We start from the raw sequence: 20,951 nt of genomic DNA on the forward strand, positions 1-20,951 counted from the left end.
TTTTCAGTTGTACTTTGGTTGAAATAGAGAAAAGAAAGTCTACTCCATATTTCAGAATCAAAAGTTTAAAAAGCTCTTTTAAATAAAATACAAACAATTTTACTATTTATCGAGGTGTTTGCTCTAGTTTTGCTTGGGTTGAAGAAGTTACGTGTGCTATAGCCACAGATAAACATCATAGTAAGTCCTCAGTATGCACCCTGTCAGGGAAACTTGCCTTGAAGAGACTGTTCATCCTACTGAGAATGTCGGGTGGTTCCATTTAGGTTTTTTTGAAAGAGGTAAAGTTGATTGTTTTCTAATTTAAATTAGGAATTTTTGAACCCTGATCGTAGCCATCCAATCTCTTCAAAAGTGCTTCTGGGTTGACTTCTATTATGTTGGTGCAATAGATCTTGTCCCTGGAGTCAATACCTAGGCTGTGATCGTCTTCCCCACTCAACTCATTCCCTCATACACACCTTCAATTGACTCTTCCTCAGCTTGTATTGCACCCATTTCCCCCCTCTGTCTTTCAATAATTTAAAAGAACAAGCTGAAGCATTTTTATCTTAGTTCCTTTGTGAACCTACTTCCATGACTCCTGACATTTTCACTGGAAACTTGTCTCAATCCCCAGTGAAATGAAAGTATCCTTGTTCTAAAGTTTTATTAAGTTTGATGTCTCCTTATCAGTGCCCTTGCTTCTTTGCTTCTGCATTTGCCTCTGATTTATCTGACTCCAAAGAACTACAAGTAAGCCACAGTTACATACATATTAACTTAGGTAACCCGGGAGCAGAAATAGCACCAAAGTGAGTGACTAATTCTAGTGAGTCAATAAATAGAAAAGACAGGTAGGAAGTAGAGTGGGTGAATCTGAAAGCAGGTGGTTTAAAGAGAAAAAAAGAGGTTGCAGGTGACACTTAGAGAATTCTAGAAAGGTGACTCAATGAACAGAGGCATTGCTTCACTGCATATTAGAGGCCATTTCATTTCTAAACTAACACATTTTCACAATTGGGCTTCTTATCTTGACTTCAGCACAGACAATATTTGGAAAGGCAAATTTCAGGGTAATGTGATTTATTTATCAGATTAGACCAGTCTTCAAAATGTCATTTGCTGCTCTATCCTGCCAACTGGACCTAGTCGCATACTCTGAGGACTTTAATATCAGGACCCAGGAAGATTGGCACCTCCCAAGATCTGAAGTGGCTCAAAGGGGATTTTCTCCTTGACACTTGAACTTCATCAGTTAACCTCTCTCTGTAGTTCTCAAATATACGCGTCACATGGGGTATTTGCTTTTCTGCTTCCTGTAGCCTCTGTCTCGGGGAAAAATCAAACAAATAAACAAATAAAGGTTTGAGCTGAATTTTAACAGCTTTTCCAGAGAAGTCATTCCAAGTTTATTTGATACTGACTGTGCTTATAATATAGCCTGCTTTTTTCTTTCTCCTGCTTAGTTTCCAGGTAATCTTAGATTTAAATATCAGGCTAGGGACTTAACACCCACCCCTGCTCTTCATGTATAAATCACAGCCACAAAATCCCTCATCCTCTGTTCCTCCTGCCTTGTAACAAGCTAAGAATGGGAAGTAGATGTGATCTTCAGACTCTTTCACGCTGTGACACATCAGCTGAAAATGCCATCCAGAAAAAGGTTGTGTTCTGTTCACAATAAACGTGTTACAGAAGGAAGATGACGCTAGTCTCATGTATTACCTGTGAAGTGTACTACATATTTTTTCTCTATAATCATTAGCCTTCATTTTAATGTTTCTTTTTCATGAGCTTTCCTGAGCAAAGAGAACTGGAACATTTAAAGCCAAGTTAACGCAAAATGTTGTTAGGAGCCAGCGTCTTGGAGATATTGATCAAGTTGTCACCAGCAAGCATTTTCCAGGCACCAATGCAGCGGATTTTGACCTTAGATATCTGCAAAAAAAAAAAAAACCATATCAGATATGGCCCCTTTCGCGGGATACCTTCGAGTCCAAGAATTACAGTACTAGCATTATAATACAGAAAATTCAAGCACCTTGTATATAAATAAAAGAGTGTTCACTTAACATAGGTACAATACATTCAAGCAGCAAACATATTTTCAGTAGACTCAATAAAATCTTACAGAGCATACAAAATAAAAGGCCATAATGATACAAAAGTAGAGGGGGATTGAGCTAAATTCTCAGATATAAGAACTGGGTAAAGTTTTCATGCCTGCCTTGACCAGTTCAGGAAAAATTCGCGGAAGAGTAATTATTTCTGGATTTGCTTTTAAGCACTGCAATAACATGAAAGCTGTGTTTGGAACAAGTTGCTAACTTACAGGAGCATTAAGTAAATTCACTTATGAGCTGTCAAAGAGCTGGGCTGGATTATGGTTTAAGGGACTTGGGAGATTCATTGAAGATATGACTATGGATTGTAAATGTGTAGAACTCAGTGGAAATCTAGGAAATATAACTAAAATATTGGTGGAAAAAATCCAGGTTACTTTGTCTCACAGAAATTTTTGAAAGAGCTCACCCAACCCATGCCATTCAGAATCTCCAAGTTTAGCTATTTCCGGAACCTATTATTTATGGAATAAAAGCACAAGAAGCTGCATCTCTGGTTTACAGAGTTATTCCTGATTTAAGAAGTCTAACTAGACTTGTTTAGAAGACCAAAATCAGGGTCTAGAACTCCCCAAATCCAGAGAGTAAGTGTTTGGATGTGATTCACATTATTCCTAATTGGTAGAGTATCCTTTGGCAACACCGTGACAAAGAGAGAAGACTTGAAGTCCGGGGACTAGATTCTAACTTCAGGTCTGTTAATTACTGGCTTTGTGCCCTTAGGCAGATCATTCTTCATCCATGAGTCTCAGTATCCTAATCTGGAAAATCTAAGAATTGTTCTACATTGACATTTTCTGAACTGTGTTCCAAAAACTGATCAGCAGTTAGTGGTAGATTATATTCCAAGATGGCCACGACAATTCCTTCCTGCATTCCAAGGGCCTCTTTGCAGTGTGACTTTATCTGTCCTCCCTTCCACAGAGGGACATCAACTTATATACACTTTGAATCTAGCCAAGCCTTATGGCTGCTTTATTTAATATTACGTGACAGGGTGCTGTTGCTCGACTTTTGCAGCTAAGCATTTAGTAGCTTAATGGTGCCTGTTGTTTGCCCTATTGAGTACAACACTGTGTTGAGCCCACTTTTTAAGAAAGGTTTTTGGTGGATGAGAAACCATGTAGAAGAGGAGTGAGGCTCCCCAGACATCAACTGCCAGACAATCTTCCACCTTCCAGCACAGGACAGCCACACTATTATAAAAAATATCATCCATCATTGTTGTTTAAAGCCACTAAATTTGGGGGTAATCCGTTATGTGGCAATTGATAAATGAAATGGTGCTCAGTAAGATATGTGATTGTATTGTCAAGTAACATTGGGTTAAGATTGCCTGAACAATGTAAAGAGATGTCTCAAACTGCAGAATTTCAGAGTTTTTAATATGCCAATGATTAATGTAAGACTCCAAAGTGTGAGAGACATTTGTATGCCGGATCTGCCAGATTTCTTTGATCACAAAATGCTGTCTTCCCTAGAAAACTGTTGAACCAGTTGTGGCTCACAACTTGGTTGTAGTAGCAACTATATATGCTGATGTCATTGAATTCCAAAGGCCCTGTCAATGCATGCATTATAGAAATCTGCAAATGGAATGAGAAGTATTTTGGCCACTATTTCTTTTTGATTATCTTGATGACAAAAAAAACTCGTTCCATAGTTCGCTGCTACCAAACTTCATTATTCACTTCCGCTGAAACTGTTTTTTAATCAATTAACAGAGGAAAGCAGTATTGGAATTATTAATGAGCAATTAAATAGAGATTAAGGAGCTATTAACCTGCAGCTTGGTGGTGGAGACTTGCCTGTCAGGTGGCAAGGGAGCCTGATGGATGTAGACCCATGAGAGGCTGTCACAATGATGAAACAAGCAAAGAGCAGGCTAATAGATTTATCTATTTCATCTTGGCAGATTGTAATAAGATATGGAACTGCCCTGCTGATCCAGGGATCTAGAGAAAGCTCCTCATAAAAAGAATGTGATTAAAATAAGCAGAATTGTCTATTTGTACTATATATACTCCATAGTCCTGCAGGATAGTCACATGATCAAAGTATGTGTGTGTGTGTTTGATGATTGTGTGTGTCTGTGCGAGAGTGGGCATGGATGAGTGTATTTGCAAGTATTTTTTTTTATATCTATTAAATATGGCCACACGGTATTTATGTTTATCAGAGTACTTCTCACCTGACCTTTGCATATTTGTGTGAATGAATGCCTGTAAATGCATTTTTGTGTATTCATGTGATCTTGTGTGTAGAGGCAAATGTACATGCACATACATGCAACTGGGACAATATGCCATTGTTATGAGCTATGATTCTCTTTGTGCCTAAAGAACAAAATACAGGGTGACAGAAATAAGTCATAGCCAGAGGGAATGGAAGGTGGCCATTAGGGCACAATAGTTTTGTAGGCCAGTATACTTGCTTAAGCTGTTCCACTCAGGGGAACCTATGCCTCATCTGGGGGCAAGTGAACTGCTTCTCTGTCATGGTGAATTCATCCTCCTTCATGGTGGGGGAAATCAGGAAGATAGTAAATGGAAATGAATCAATAAGAAAATACAAACCTGAGAATCACCAGCAAATCCAGTCAGCCACTGACTTCCTGGCTATGACTGGTCCAATGTCTAACTGAGATCAAATGTTAAAGATTATAATAAATAAAGCTTTTATGTAGCTTAAATAAGAAGAGAAAATGCTTTGTTGTTCTCCCTACTTAATTAACATTTGTCCCAGGTAAGCTATTATCCTTTTGTTTTTTGATAATCCAATTCAAACTGCTTTGGATTCTTGTCATTCAGTAATTTCTAAACTCTTGAATGCATAATGTGACTTGAAGGTCCTCACTGTTACTTTACTTTGCAGTAGAGTTGTATCAAATACTACATACAGATTTTACATTAATTGTCTTATTTAATCCTTCTAACAATGTGAATTGAGTAGTGTTATGACTATTGCACAGAGGAGGCAAGTGGGGCATGGAGAAGCTCAGGACCTGGACCATGGTCACACATCTATGCAGATTTTAGACTCACAGTGGTAGCAATTAACTGCAAACCCATGCTCTCAATAACTTCACTGCACTGGTTGTCTTAGGAGGACTGCCCACGTCTCCCTCCCATCATCTCTTGGGCTCTGCTAGGAGTCAAAACGTAGGCATTGAAAGGCTTAATTTTGACTCCCTGAGGCTAAGGAAAAATCTTCTAGCTATACCTCCTCGCCCCGTTTCTCAAGAACTGTTCGAGAAAAACTATGGGTACCTAATATATCAAGAAGAGAGGGGAGTGGGGATCTTTTAGGCTTGAGTGGTTCATCCATTCTGCTTCAAGCCCAACTTCCAGAGAAGCAGCAGGTGATACCCTGCTCCAGGAGTAATGTCTGGGAGGGTCAGGGAAAGAATGGCTAGGAGCAGGTGACTGGTCTTTGTGACCCCAAGCAATAGTGTGTTGAGTTCCTGGCAGCTAGGAGAGGTCATGATGACGACAATGACACCATCTTAACCAAAGATAAAATGATGCTTATTTCTTATAGATCAGTAATGTCCATGATTTTCCATGGGGCAAAAGTCAACTGCTGAGTTCTGAGCAACTTGGAGCAGAAACCACCAGGTTTAATCTAAGAACCTTAAGCAAGTTTGCTAAACATTCAAGTACTAAATAGCCTAGGATGGCTCCAAAGCATCAGGTGGGTATAAAAAATTCATTTCTGCAGAAAGTTTGGAATCAGCCCTAGATCATACTCTTTTCTTCAACGACAGAATGTGATGAGGTCATAAAATTAGCACAAGCTTCTAGTTCTGACTTCCCAGATGTCCTTCATAAGAAACTGACTACTTGTAATCAGATGAGAAAAGGATCTTGTTGGTTAACTTTAAAGAGAGAGAAAAAAGGTGCCAACATGTATCAAACATCTATTTCATGCCAATTACTGTGATAGGATCTTCATGCACTTTATCTTATTTGATGCTCAAAGAGCCCTAGGTGGTAAACATAATCATCTCTATTTTACAGCTAAAGGTTAGAGGCATTAAGAAAACTTCCCAAGGTGTTACTGTTGGTATAAGGAGAAACTTGACACCAACAACAGTATATTATTTTTTTCCACTATGTATCCGCCTAATTCAGATCATGATGTTATTATTCAAATAATTAGTTTAAAATTTAAAAAAAATCTGTCCCAAATGCATGTATGCATACTGCTTTCCTACCAAGGCAGGGCTTTGAAATGACTGGAAGATAAAAAGGTACACTTCAGAACATGCAGGTAGTCAAACAGGCAGATCCAGCAGGGTAGGAATTTTTGAGGGGAAAGTGAAATGTACATAAACAGAACTAGACTTCAGAAAACCCTTCTGTGAGGGGCCTAACCTTTCTATCAATAAGACAGAACAGTCTTATCTACCAATAAGATAAAACTTGCGACAGTCTTTTGCTTTTGACTTCATGAGACTAAGTGGGAGCCAGGAAAGAGCTCTGAAGAAAGATCTGTGCAGCAAGTCTCTGAAGCCTGCCATTGAGTGTAGCTCTTGGATCAAGAGAATAGCTACTCTGTTTAGTCTGCACAAGGGCCAATCAAGTCACCAGAGCAGGGGACATGGGAGCTAGGTTCCCTGCTAGAAATCAAGACTATGACTCTGGCATTGCCCTGTACATATGTTCTTCATACCATCCTTCCCCTATATAGGATGTGTCAGAACGGAAATCAAGTATTCAGACATCTGGATTCTGGCATTATCTCTCATCAAGTGTTTATAATCCTGCTTCACATGTGAGGAAATTGAGGGTTCTGAGAGATAAGTAGCATGAAACCAGTAAGCAAGCAATTGTACCCCCACCCCGTGGCTTCAGCCCAGAAAGTTGTTTGAGAAGGACCTAGCAGTAGGTTCTCATTGCAATCCCAAAATATGAACTGAGACATTGTGTGCAGGGCTGACACGTGATTTGCATTGTGCAGGATACAACATAAGCATTGCCCCTGCCCTCCAGGAGCTCCTGTTCTAGTGGGAAAGACAGAGCAAAAAGTCAACAGAGGAAAGGGGTATAATAAAATTTTATTGCAGAGATTTATGAGCATGAAAGACAGTAAGTTTATATTCTCCTGGGAGGCATAAAAGAAAGTTTTATGGTGAAAGCTGGTCTCTGAAGGAAGGGCAATTTCAAGAAACGGCAATATATAGGACCTTTCAAGCAGTGAGAATATGAACAACAACAAGGGAGGGGGCGTGAAGCTTGAAGGACGCATTGAGAGACAAGTGAGTATTTGGGAGTCACTGCAGCAGAGGAGAAAGACAGATTGGAAAAGAGCTGAGGCTAGAAAAATCGATTTGAATTTGAAAGCAACATTAACTGATAATAGAGAGGCCTACATTCCAAGATAGTCTTGGAGTGTATTCTTTACTTAGGACTGGATTCTTTGCATACTAGGGAGCCCCAGAAGATCTCTGAAAAGAAGCTTCAGGAGCCTTCTTTGCTGTCCACTTTTGTCTCTACTTAGAGAATCAAAGTGGGCAGAGAACTAGAGCCTGAGAGTTCAGGCAGAAGTGTGTTCACTTCACTTGAGGATGAGCATGATGGGTCTGTAAGTTAACAAATTGCTCTCTGTCTCAATTTCTTTACCTGTAAAACAGGGACAAATTGTAACTCCTTCAGAGCACCGTTGGGAAGATTAAATGATATCAAGTTTGTGAAACTGCTGATCTGAGCATTATGGCACTTAAACACTGCTATCCTCAGATAATGAGGAATAGAACAGAGAGTGGCGCTGTTTGGGGATGGAGTCAGGTTTGGGTGAGGGTAGAAAATATGATGATGACTTTTTTCTCCTTAGGGTTGATCTCCTTGCAAAATATTTAGCTTCCACGCTCTGAGCCATGAACCACTTTCAAGACTCTGTTGTCCAACATGGAGAGTAGCACATGGCTGTTCAGTGAACTGCCCAGCCCTGGATGGAGGATGATGACATCTTTCCCAACAGATTTTCACCCTTCCCTGTGTTCTGGAGTGAAAAAACTGCAAGAAGTGAGGATGGGAGCCATGTTCCCAAACATACATGTCAATAATTCAGGCTGTGTCAGATACCTTTCCTATGTGCTCCTACAAGATCCTGTACTTGCCTCACCAGAAGACTTGTGTTGCTCAATAGATACTTATAATGCAAATTCCTTTGAGACTATGATCTCCATGAGGGCAAGGACTATGTTTTTTTTCCGTGTTGCATCACCTAAGAGAGATCTTGGCACATAGGATGGGCTGGATGAGCCCTTGCAGAAATGAATGCATGACTGAACCAAAAGCAAAGGATCCAAGGTATTCCACAAGCAGGGGACTCAAAAACAGATGGAGGGCAGATACAATGTCTAATATATTCCCTTGAGGTTAGGATTTAGAAAAGACATGTTCTCCCAATGTTTTCTGCACTAGGAAATTCTGACGCCTCCTTCTTGTCCTGCTACGATGCTTTAAGAGTGATATGGTTTGGACATTTTGTCCCCTCCAAATCTCAAGCTGAAAGGTGGCCTCCACTGTTGGAAGCAGGCCTAGTAGGACGTGTTTGGGTCATGAAGGCGGATCCCTCATGAATGTCTTGGCACTGCCCTTCAGGTAACAAGAACGAGTTCTCACTCTATGAGTTCACGTGAGACCTGGTTGTTTAAAAGAGCCTGGCATCACCTCCTCTCCCTCTCTCTTGCTCCCTCTCATTCCACATGACACACTGGCTCCCCTTCACCTTCTGCCATGACTGTAAGGTTCCTGGGGCCCTCACCAGAAGCAGATGCCAGCACTATGCTTCACGTACAGCCTGCAGAACTATGAACCAATTAAACCTCTTTTTAAAATAAACTACCCAGTCCCAAAGTATTCCTTTATAGCAATGCAAATGGACAAAACCTGAGGGCAACATTGATCTTGTCCCCACTAACTGCAGCTCCCGCTCCGACCCCACTTCTCAATTTGTGTGACCATCACAAGGCATCTTAACCTCAGTCTCATTCCTGCAAAATGCAGCTGTGTTCCTGCACCTGGCCCCATGGCCCTTGTGGAGAAAGATTATCTCCTAATGTGCTGGATGAAGGTAGGGACAGGCAACAAATCGGACTGAGAGGAAAGCACACATTGTATCCTTCCTCCATCTGCCTGAGTTAATTTTTAATAAGGCAAACAATGAATGTTTGAGCTTCCTTCCTAAAATATTTTGACTAGCAATTTTGTGAGTGGGAAAGTTTTAACCAGGCTGTCTCCAAAACAGTAAGAAAAACAAACTGAGACATGCTAATTTCGAAGAAAATTAAATTATGACATAGCTGACATCAAGCAATTTGGTAAAATATTAAAATGTGAGAAATTAAGAAGAAACAACTTCTAAGACTTGTCCTGCTGGGATCCAACCTTACCACCTAGGATTTGGCCTCATTTGACAACCTGGAGTATTATTGTATCATGCAGCATAAACACTGTTTCATCAATACCTTTTCAACTTGAGGCCAAACAGCCCCAAAGCCAAAAGGCCCTGGATGCGCTGGGCCTCAAGACTACTTCCTCCCTCACCCAGCTGACCTTCTCTGAATTTCTTTATCCCACAATGTCCTCATATCCATCAAGTCCTCTGTCTCTTTTCCCATGTTCATTTCAGTCTTTTTCTTTTGCCTCATTGAGCAAAGTACAAGACATAAACCTTTCTTTACCCCAAGGCTGGAGCTTAGAGACTCTGGGTTCTGACTGCTGAAGGGAACAGGCTGTTTTTGATGTTTGTGTCTTCTCTCTTCAAGTTTGAAAGGTCATGCACACTTTTGCAGAGTGCTGCATGTGGCTAAATGCATTCCAAGCTCTTCCTAAGTAAAGCAAGACACTGTCTTTCAAAGTTCTTTTGTTCCATGTTTGAAGGTTTCAGTATATATGCGAAGAGGTTGATCTTACAATTAACCTGTCCCAAACTTTTCTATGAGAATTGAAGTGTTAAAATGCAAACTCTTGGGACAGTATATATGGTTACACTGCCCAGTTGTAAGTTCCCCAGTCCCCAAGAAACCTCAGGTGTTTCCATGAACTCTCTGGGAACCCTGACACCTGGAGGACACGTTCAGGCCAGTATACTGAAAAACAACAGATGTGTGGCCCAGTCACCCCTGTCATTCTTCTCAATCGACAGCTAATGCCAGAAAGGAGAGCAAAGCTACCCAAGACCAGCCAGATCTCTACCACCTACCAGCTGGCAGAAACACCTAGGCAAACCCAGAAGGCGTTAGCGGTGTCCAGCACAAATCAGCAGAACTTCCTGTTGAACAAACTTGTGATCCATAATAAACACCTGCTGTTTTAGACCACTAAGTGCTGGGGTCGTTTATCATGCAGGAACAGATAACCATCAGGCTAAAATACGCAGCTATCTTTTCTGTTCTTTTCTCTTGCTTCTTTGTCTGCCTCAAACGTTGTTTTTTAAATCCATGAATGTCTCTACTCCAGCCCAGTAGAGTCTGAGAAAGGGGTTCAGCAAGTTCAGAGGGAACAGCTTTACAGCACAGATGGTAGCTTCACACAGATTTTCTTTTGGGGGGTCACTTTTTCTGTCTCCACCTACTTGTTGAAATTGTCATAAAGACCCACAATCCCCTTCTCAATTTTCCGGATAAACATGCAATCATTTCTAATGGTCTTTTTCTATCTATTATCTTAACTTCAGGAAATGTAGTAGTTAGGAAGAATAATGAGAAAGACTTCTTGGAAGATGTAAAAAAGGTGCCTACATTCTGAGAATTGGCTAGATTTAGTTAGGTATTGAGAAGAAATTTCCTGTCCAGGGAAGGGATAATCAAGCAAGAGAAGGCATTGATTGATTTATCCAGCAAATATAACTGAGCAGTTGCCTCAGGTCCAGATCCACTCTAGAAAATGCAGGTAAATGAGTAAACAAAACAGATAAAGTTCCTGCAGAGTGAAAAGGTAAATGAAATAGTGTCAGATGATAAACAGAGCTATGGGGAAAAATAAAATACGGATTTCTTGGAGCTGGGGAGTAGGTTATAATTTTAAATAGTAGGGTCAGAGAAGTTGACATTTTATCTGCATTCTAAAGGAGGTGATATCATAAGTCTTGCAAATGTACATGGAAATAGGCTTCCAGGTAGAGGGGACAGCAAGTACACAGGCTACTTGGAATGAACATGTCTGAGGTTTCCAGGGAAAACTGAGGAGGCAGTATAGCTGGAGTGAGTTGATGGTGGAGGGGTCAGTAGGAGAAGACATCAGAGAAGAAATAAAAGGAGGCTTTGAACAAAGGATAGCATGATCTGGGCTACATTCCAGAAGAATGAACTGGCTGCTGTGTTGACCACAGACTACTGGGGAGCAATGGTGGAAGTGGGAAACCTATCAGGAGATCATTAACATGATCTAACAGGTTACAGTGGCTTGTGCTGTCATGGTGGCTTTGGAGGTGGTTTGGAGTACAGCACTTGAAACTAAGGGAAATTTTGGAGGTAATACTGAAAGAGTTTGCTGATTGATTAGATATGCTTTGTGAGACAAAGAGAGGAGTGAGGATGAATCTATTGTTTCTTAACTTGCCACTTATAAGGAGGGACAATCGGGTTTTGGCGAGATGAGTAGTTTGGTTCAGGACAGGAAAGCGTGATTCCAGTGACGTTGTCTGGGTATCACAGTTAGTCAATTTGCTTTGAAAAGATGCAATAGGCATATAGGCCTCTCATGTAGGCATGAGAGTGGTGGGACATAAGGTGAGGGGATTTGGGGAAATATAATGAAAGTTTCTCAATGTTTTAAACACCAAAGAGAAGAGTTTGAACACTTATCTGACTGTGGAGATGGAGTCATAGAGGGCAAGTAAAATTCTTAGAAACTGGTTACCACTAGTGGCCCTTGGAGTGTGGTTATGAAGGAATAAGTTTCCAGAAATCAGGGGCTACCCATGCAGAGGTCGATAACAGGTAGGCAGGGAATGTAAATGAGTGAAGTAGGATATAAGAAAAGCAAAAGCGAAAGCACTCTGGTAAATGCAACTGACACTCAGTCTCAGTAACAGGGGAACAATTTAGGGGCTGGTGGGGCTGTGCCCAAAGGAAGTCCATTCCCCATCCATAGGGGAATTCACTACTTACCTCCCAGGTAATGCAGCCACGTGTAAAGGCAGTCTCTGCATTATCATCAGATTTTTTAAAACAGAAGCTAGAAATCTAGATTTTTATATAAGTGATATAGATTTGTATACATTGCAAGTAATTTATTTACACACCTACTTTCTCTCTTTCTTTCTCTCTCTCTTTCTCTTTCTCTCTCTCTCCTCTCTCTCCCTCTCTGTCAAACAAAATGTAACTCTAGGAAGCTGAGGCCCATGGCCTAGTAGTTGAAACCTCTCATACAGAGGGTGTGCATTCCTTGTTCTCCAGGAGATCTGGATTTAGACTTCCTCCAGTCCTGGGGCCAGATTCTCAGGCTCCCTAAGTGCATCCTGCTTTCTTTGGCCTTGTCTTTCCCATCAGCCACCTTCAGAGGACTGGTTCAGGGTCCTTGCAACTCTAAAAGGGTGATACAGTCCAAATTCTGGTAGATCATCAGCTCCTTCTTCTCCTGCCTTGAGGGTTCACACTTGTAGCAAGGGTGGTGTTCCCCCTATACCCTCAGTACACACCAGTGTTCTGTTCCACAAGCACTGCTCTATTCTGTTGCAAAGCTTTCTCTGCACGCAAAAGAGTTCCGGGGAATCTGAACCCCTAAGAAAAACCATGTGCCAATAACAAATGGAATTTGGTAGATATCTACTGTAGCTCCCTGTTTTCGTCAGTGGGACAACTTTGAGGCATGTTTCACGCTGTCCCCCAGAGATCCCCAGCCAGACTGAGACCCGGTTGCCTGCAGATGCAACCTGCTCATTAACACAGCCTGTATGGACTTCGTTCTTTATCTATTTCCTCACTCGCGTACTGGAGCATTCTGGGATAACTACTTGCATTCAAGTCACCGTCTTGGGGTCTGCTGCGGCAAAGTTTTATACATCTCCTTCCTACCAAGAGGCCAGAGCAGGAGTGCTATTAGGATGAGTACCGACATTTGCGGCCCCTCTGCTGGGGCTGAATTCTTAAGCGTGCAGGGACTTTGTGACAAGCAGGCTGATTTTTGCCCTTTCCAAGCCTGGTTTTATTGACAAATGCATAAAACTCAGCTTGAAACAAAATGTTTTTAGCTCTGTCATAAACAAGCTAATCCACTGACAAAGCACTCCCTCTGCTTTCTCTCCCCTGAACCCTGGCACAATTTATTCAGGATCCTTGGTTGACCTTTTAATTGTATTTCAGTGGAGGATGGACAGAAAAAACAAAAAGTCTCACATCTGCATCCGTACAAGTAAACGGCTACAGCTTAGGACAAAGCCTGTGACCAAAGAAGGGGCAGGATGCTGGACCAGCTACCTGGACAAGCCAGGGAACTATAAAGCCCTGCACACCCCTGCCTCTCTTGCCCACCTCCCCAACACCCCCCGCCCCCCACATCATGGAGCTTTTAGGGGATTTCGTTAGCTGGGCTAATTGAGGGCTACTTGCACCTTGTTCATTCTACTTAGGAAGAAAGAGAAGGAAATACAGAGAAACAACACCTTAGACAAGGACTAGACTCAGACTAGACCCTTGTCCTGATTTCTGGGGCATTGGGAGTGGCTTCCCCAAAGGGCTGCATTCTCCTTCAGTCCTGCCTTGCCCAGTTACTCTTTCTCTGTGTGCTCTAATGCTGAATTTTGTCTCAATAATGTAGCAGGTACAGTCATTAGTTTAGCAAGCTAGACTATAAACATTGTCAGAGCAAAGATCATGTGTGTCTTATTCTCTGTTGTGTCCTCAGTGCTTCGTTCAGAGTCTGCAAAATAGTAAGCATTTGATCGATATGTACTGAATCAATCAATAAATCAATCCTCTATGCATCCTAGGGAAATAAAGGGTTGCTATATAAAAAGAAAATATATATTTTACAGTAACAAAACAAACTAGTGCTGTTAATCCTTAATACATTTAAACAAGGCGGGCACGGTGGCTCACGCCTGTAATCTCAACACTTTGGGAGGCTGAGGCGGGTGGATCACCTGAGGTCAGGAGTTCGAGACCAGCCTGGCTAACATGGTAAACCCATTTCTACTAAAAATTAGCTGGGCGTGGTGGTGTGCGCCTATAGTCCCAGCTACTTAGGAGGCTGAGGCAGGTGAATTGCTTGAACCCAGAAAGTGGAGGTTGCAGTGAGCCGAGATCACGCCATTGCACTCCAGCCTGGGCAACAAGAGTAAAACTCCATCTCAATAAATAAATGAATAAATAAATAAACAAACAAACAAACAAACAAAATAAAAATATATAAATTTAAACAAACACACACCCAGGCACTCACACACGCATACACAACACATGTGCACTTTGGTTCTGGATGTGAGAAACACAGCAATGTTCCAGGTACTGAAGGAAGGCTCAGTGAGTATTCTCAGTCAGTCAGGGATATTATTGCTTTGCATGCCTCTTTTCAGCCTATTTTCAACAGTCATAAGCAAGTTCCCAGCATTTTTAGACCATGCTGGAACCATTTTTCCTGTTTGCTAAACTGTTAAGCCATGTTTGCCTCTGATTACCTAGCTCAGTGATTACTCAAACTCTCTCTCACTCAGTTTTCTCACCTGTGAAAGTAGTTATAATAGTAACACCCACTTTAAAAGGTTTTAGGGGGGTTAAATGAATTATTTCAGGATAAATACATAGAACAGTATCCGGCACATGGCAAACTCTTTAACAAAACTCTTAGCTATTGCAGCTACCTGACTTCTGAGCAGTGGCAGAATGAACAAGATGACATGAATTTTTCTCTGCTCTAAATCCCATTGAATTATTCTTTAAACCCTCTGAAAATGTCATTTCTCTGCAATAGGTGTGACTAAAACTGATGACAATAACTTTACACATTTCAGGTCTACAGTTCTTCACACCAGAAGAACTACATTTATAAGCATCTCTCCTCCACTCACTAACCCACCTCCATTCTATCCGCTGTCACCTCAGTAGTGCTTGTTTCAGAAATAAACTGTCAGCCTGGAACAGTGGCACACGTCTTTAGTCCCAGCTATGCCAGAGGATTTCCTGAAGCCAGGAGTTCAAGGGTGTGATGCGCTATGATCAAGCAAGTGAATAACCACTGCACCCCAGCCTGGGCAAAATAGTGAGGCTGGGGAAGGAAAGTGAAGGAAAGGAAGGAAAGGGAAAAGGAAGGGAGGGAAAGGAAGGGAAGAGGGAAGGGAAGGGAAGGGGGAGGGGAAGAAAAGAGGGGGAGAGAGAAAGAGAAAAAGAAAGAAGAAAGAGAGAGAGAAAAGAAGAGAAAAGAAAAGAAGAAAAGAAAAGAAAAGAGCTCTCTATGAGTAAGACTAAAGGAAAAGCTAATCCTTGCAGTCAACTTCCACTGCAGTTCCACCATGCATCTGGCTGGCAGAAGAAGTGCATAGCCCGTCGACCCACCTCTCATTCCACATGTTGTTGGGAGAAAGCTGCTCAGAGCATACCCTTTCAGACAATCTCCCTAGGGTCTCAGAAGTTTCCTAGAGGGCAGCCTCCTATCCTTAGACTGAGAGGGCATCCATCTGATAACAAAGAGTATGGGAACAAAAAGATGCAGATAAAGATGCCTGACTCTCAAGAGAAATCCCTCATCTCAACCCTTCAGCCTCTGTGGAACCGGCTGTATTCAGGACTGCTGAGAAGTAAAATCTTCAGTTTGTCTTCTGTCTTTTTCTGACCACAGAAAGTGAAATAACACTCAGCAGGCCAGGAGGCTCAACCCAAATCAGAGTCCACTCTGCCACTAAAATTGAAAACATATACATTGGTTCTGGCTTTTGGAAACATAGGTGAATGAGAAATAAAGATATGGAATGAAGGGCTTTCTAACTCTGTGATTAGCCTTCTGTGATCTTCAGATTATCTGATGAGCTCTGCTCAAATTCAGTTCTTGAAAGAAGCCTTACCGATAGCCCATGCCCATCCATTTTTGTTAAAAAGCAATCCTGTCTGTGTCATGTTCCACGAAATATGAGCGTTACTGATGCAGTGCTTTAAAAGAGAAAAAGAAAATGAAAAACAGAGACGTACAGAGAGACACAGAGAAATTTGACTAGATTTCTTAGCAAGGCAACTTGCCAAACTAAACATAGAATTAGCTATTTGTGAATTCATACACTTAAAATTTAAGTATAAACTTACAAAATAAAACAAAACTTATGAAAACAAATTCCAGGGAGAAGTCTTGGCCTTATCCTTCAGGACTGATAGTTAAGAGGACCTGAGAACCTTGCTGCCCATGGTATGGTTTTGGTTGGGGAAGAAAAGAGGGGAGCTATAACGCACAAATTCTCATTGATAGCTCTGTAATAGTTTCCTAGGGCTTGCCAGAACAAAGCACCACAGACTGGTGGCCTAAACAACAGAAGGGTATTGTCTCACAGTTCGGGAAGCTAGAAGTGCAAAGTCAATGTGTCAACAGGATTGGTTCCTTTTGGGACCTGTGAGAGAGAATTTGTTCAGTGTGTCTCTTCTGGCTTCTGGTGGCCTCAGGTGTTCTTTGGCTTGTAGATGTTGTTCTCTGTGTCTTTATACCATCTTTACCCTGTACATGTCTGGCTCTGTTTCCAACTTTCCCCTTTTTATGAGGACACCAGTCATATTGGATTACAGTCCACCCTAATTACTTCATCATAATTTCATCATCTGCAAAGAGCCTGTTTCCAAATGTGATGGTTAATACTGAGTGTCTTCTTAATTGGATTGAAGGATGCAAAGTATTGTTCCTGGGTGTGCCTGTGAGGGTGTTGCCAAAGGAGATTAACATTTGAGTCAGTGGACTGGGAGAGGCAGACCCACCCTCAATCTGAGTGGGTACCATCTAATCAGCAGCCAGCCAGCTAGGATAAAAGCAGAGGAATGTGGAAGGACTAGACTTACTGAGTCTTTACTGAGTCTTCTGGCCTCCATCTTTCTCTGGTTCTGGATGCTTCCTGCCCTCGAACATCAGACTCCAAGTTCTTCAGCTTTTTGACTCTTGAACTTACACCAGTGATTTTCCAGGGGCTCTCAGGCCTTTGGCTACAGACTGAAGGCTGCACTGTTGGCTTCCCTACTTTTGAGGTTTTGGGACTCACACTGGCTTCCTTGCTCCTCAGCTTGCAGATGGCCTATTGAGGGACTTCACTTTGTGATCGTGTGAGTCAATATTCCTTAATAAACTCCACTTTCTATATACATATATCCTAATAGTCCTGTTCCTCTAGAGAACCCTGACTAATATACCAAATAAAGTCACATTCACAAGTACTAGAGGTTAGGATGTCAACATCTTTTTGGTGGACACAATTCAACCCATAGCAAACTGAAGGCCTCCTTCCTACTCTTCAAACCACACAATGTCCACAAGTGAGTAGTGTCTAAGACGACATTCTTATCTTTTTTTCTTATCTTTATTTTGAGATGGAGTCTTGCTCTGTCGCCAGGCTGGAGTGCAGCGGTATGTGTGTTGATCTCAGCTTACTGCAACCTCCGTCTCCCAGGTTCAAGCAATTCCCCTGCCTCAGCCTCCCAAGTAGCTGGGACTACAGGCATGCACCACCACATCAGGCTAATTTTTTTGTATTTTAGTGCAGATGGAGTTTCACCATGTTGGCCAGGATGGTCTTGATCTCCTGACCTCAGGTGATCCACCAGCCTCGGCTTCTCAAAGTGCTGGGATTACAGGTGTGAGCCACCATGCCTGGCCAGTCACTCTTATCTTACAGAAGCTCATTTAATCAAAATCAAATATTGCACATTATACAAGATTGTGTGATTTTTGTTTTTGCAGAGCAGAGTATTGTAATATGTTGGTCAATTTGGAGACTTTGCAAACTTTCTCAGGGACCATCTGTATTCGTTTCCTATGGCTGCTGTCACAAATTATCACAAAGTTGGTGACTTAAAACAAGATACACTTACTCTCTTACAGTTCTGGTGGCCAGGGTCAGCAGTGGGTTTCACTGGGCTGAAATCAAGATGTTGGCAGGGCCACACACTCTCTGGAGGCGTCAGTGGAGAATCCATTTCCTTGCCTTTTACACCTTCTAGTGGTCACCTGGATTCCTTGGCTTGTGGCCCCTCCCTCTGTCTTCGAAGTGCATCACTTCTTTCTCTGCTTCATCACAACACCTCTTAGCCAAATCTCCCTCTGCCTCCCCCTGGTAAGGACATTTGTGATTACATTTAGAGCCCACACATATAATCTAGAATAAACTCTCATCTCAAGAACCTTAATTTAATCACACTGGTGAAGTTCCTTTTTCCATATATGACAACATTTATAGGTTCTGAGTACTAGGACGTGAATATATTTGGAGGTTGTTATTCAGCCTACTAAACCATCCATCCTAGATCAACCCAAATTACAGTCTACCTAGTTTGCTTTTTTTTTTTTTTTTTTTGAGATGGAGTCTCGCTCTGTTGTCCAGGCTGGAGTGCAGTGGCATGATCTCAGCTCAGTGCAAGCTCTGCCTCCCAGGTTCATGCCATTCTCCTGCCTCAGCCTCCCAAGTAGCTAGGACTACAGGCGCCCACCACCACGCCCAGCTAATTTTTTGTATTTTTAGTAGAGACGGAGTTTCACCATGTTAGCCAGGATGTTCTCAATCTCCTGACCTCGTGATCCAACCACCTCAGCCTCCCAAAGTGCTGGGATTATAGGCGTGAGCCACCACGCCCGGCCCGGTCTACCTCTTTTTCACAAAGGAAAACCTTTCCCTTAAAAGAGCATTTCTTTCCTAGATATATCTTCAAACTTCCTCTCAGTTTTCTTCTCAGACATGTCCCCCATCATTCAACACCTTATCAAAGAAGAGTCTGATTTTAAGTACAGCTGTGCCTATTGATCAATGCATGGAGACATTTGAACTATAAGAATACTTGAAACTACTATCAATCTTTTTTTTTTTTTTCATTCTGAAGACATAGCTTAATTTCTAATGTGTTACCAGTTTTACAAAATATGCACCATATGTTTTCCACCAGACTTGGGGAATGCAGCAAAGTCCTCTTGGCAAATCAAATAATTTTGAGTATTACAAATTAGGGGTTTAAGCACCTCTTCTTTTAAATTTATCCCTGAACTATTTAAAGTGATTTTTATATAAACTCTGAGCATGTCCCTGCCATAATGAATAAGAGGATAAATTGCCACATTTGCCACTTTAGAAAACATTCTCTCCTGCTTTCTCCATCCCAGTCCCCATGGAGAGTTTACCCTTGGATGTTGAGTTTAACCGTGTGAGCTGCTTTTAACATATGAATATCAGTGGAAGTAACGGTGTATCAGTTCTGCTTTTAAGACTCTAGGAGGAATAATGTGGTCCCACTAGCTCCACTGGGAGCTTTCAGACTTCAGCTTGAGAATGAACTGCTCTAGGAAGCCAGCACAACTCCAAACCAGGCCCAGAATGAGTCGGGTAGGGCAGCCATCTTATAGACCTCTAAGCGTGTTCATTGCTATAAGCTGCTGAGCATAGATTTACACAGCATTTTATACCAGTAGTAGACTAACAAGGCCACCACTCATGATTACTATATTTTTAATCATTATTAATGAGGAGTAGCTTCAAAAAACAATTTTCCGCCTATAATCCCAGCACTTTGGGAGGCCAAATATAGTGGATCACCCGAGGTCCGGAGTCCAAGACCAGCCTGGTCAACATGGTGGAACTCCGTCTCTACTAAAGATACAAAAATTAGCCAGGTGGGGTGGTAGGTGCCTGTATTCCCAGTCACTTGGGAGACTAAGGCAGGAGAATGGCTTGAACCCGGGAGGCAGAGGTTGTAGTGAGCCGAGACGGCACAATTGCACTCCAGCCTGGGCAAGGAGAGCAAAATTCTTTCACAAAAAAAAAAACATCGAACCAGTATTTAATTTTAATTAACATATGGACAAGAAATATAACATCAAAACACTCACCTTCAATCAGTGTAATATTTATTATTTCTTAAATTATGTTTATAAATATTTTATTAACGCAAATTATTTTTAAATTAAGCAAACAGTAGGTGTAAAATTGTATACACAGTATGATCTCAACTATGTAAAATCATAGAAAATAACAGTAATTTATTTGGGGTAAACTTGATTATCTGACTACTTCGTTCTTCACGGTATATGACCTGTACTATAGATTTTAGATATCTACTATATATCATTCTATAGTATGTTTGTTCTATAGATATTGAACAAAATAAATAATAATGATTTTTTTCCTGAGAAAAAGAACCCAGAAGTTCACTTAGAAAATTGAACCTGCCGGGCACGGTGGCTCAAGCCTGTAATCCCAGCACTTTGGGAGGCCGAGACAGGCGGATCACGAGGTCAGGAGATTGAGACCATCCTGGCTAACATGGTGAAACCCCGTCTCTACCAAAAAATACAAAACCTAGCCGGGTGAGGTGGCGGGCGCCTGTAGTCCCAGCTACTCGGGAGGCTGAGGCAGGAGAATGGCGTGAACCCGGGAGGCGGAGCTTGCAGTGAGCTGAGATCTGGCGACTGCACTCCGGCCCGGGCGACAAAGCGAGACTCGGTCTCAAAAAAAAATAAAAGAAAAGAAAAGAAGAGAAAAGAAAATTGAACCTAAGTAAAATTGTGAATATGACAGAAATTACAGTGGGGAATAGAGAAGTGTGTGCATGTGCCAGACAGTAATTTTGAAAGTATAGATGAGGGTTTTTGTGTGTAGCGTTTTTTTTTTTTTTTTTTTTTTTTTTTTTTTTTTTTTTTTTTTTTTTTTTTTTTTTTTTTTTTTTTTTTT

General features: G+C 41.6%; 1 long non-coding RNA gene across 1 annotated transcript in view; it reads right to left on the reverse strand.

Moving 5' to 3' along the window:
• Nucleotides 1-1,652: 1,652 nt before the first annotated feature.
• LOC108515782 (uncharacterized) overlaps nt 1,653-20,951 on the reverse strand; it is a 22,502-nt gene continuing 3,203 nt past the window's right edge. The window contains exons 3-4 of the long non-coding RNA XR_001881619.1: nt 18,109-18,347; nt 1,653-1,920 (exon numbers count right to left, since the gene is read on the reverse strand). This is a non-coding gene — a long non-coding RNA (uncharacterized LOC108515782). The remainder of the gene's footprint in view (nt 1,921-18,108; nt 18,348-20,951) is intronic.

This window comes from Rhinopithecus bieti, unplaced genomic scaffold (assembly GCF_001698545.2).
Source record: "Rhinopithecus bieti isolate Rb0 unplaced genomic scaffold, ASM169854v2 scaffold_36006, whole genome shotgun sequence".
Lineage (NCBI taxonomy): Eukaryota > Metazoa > Chordata > Mammalia > Primates > Cercopithecidae > Rhinopithecus > Rhinopithecus bieti.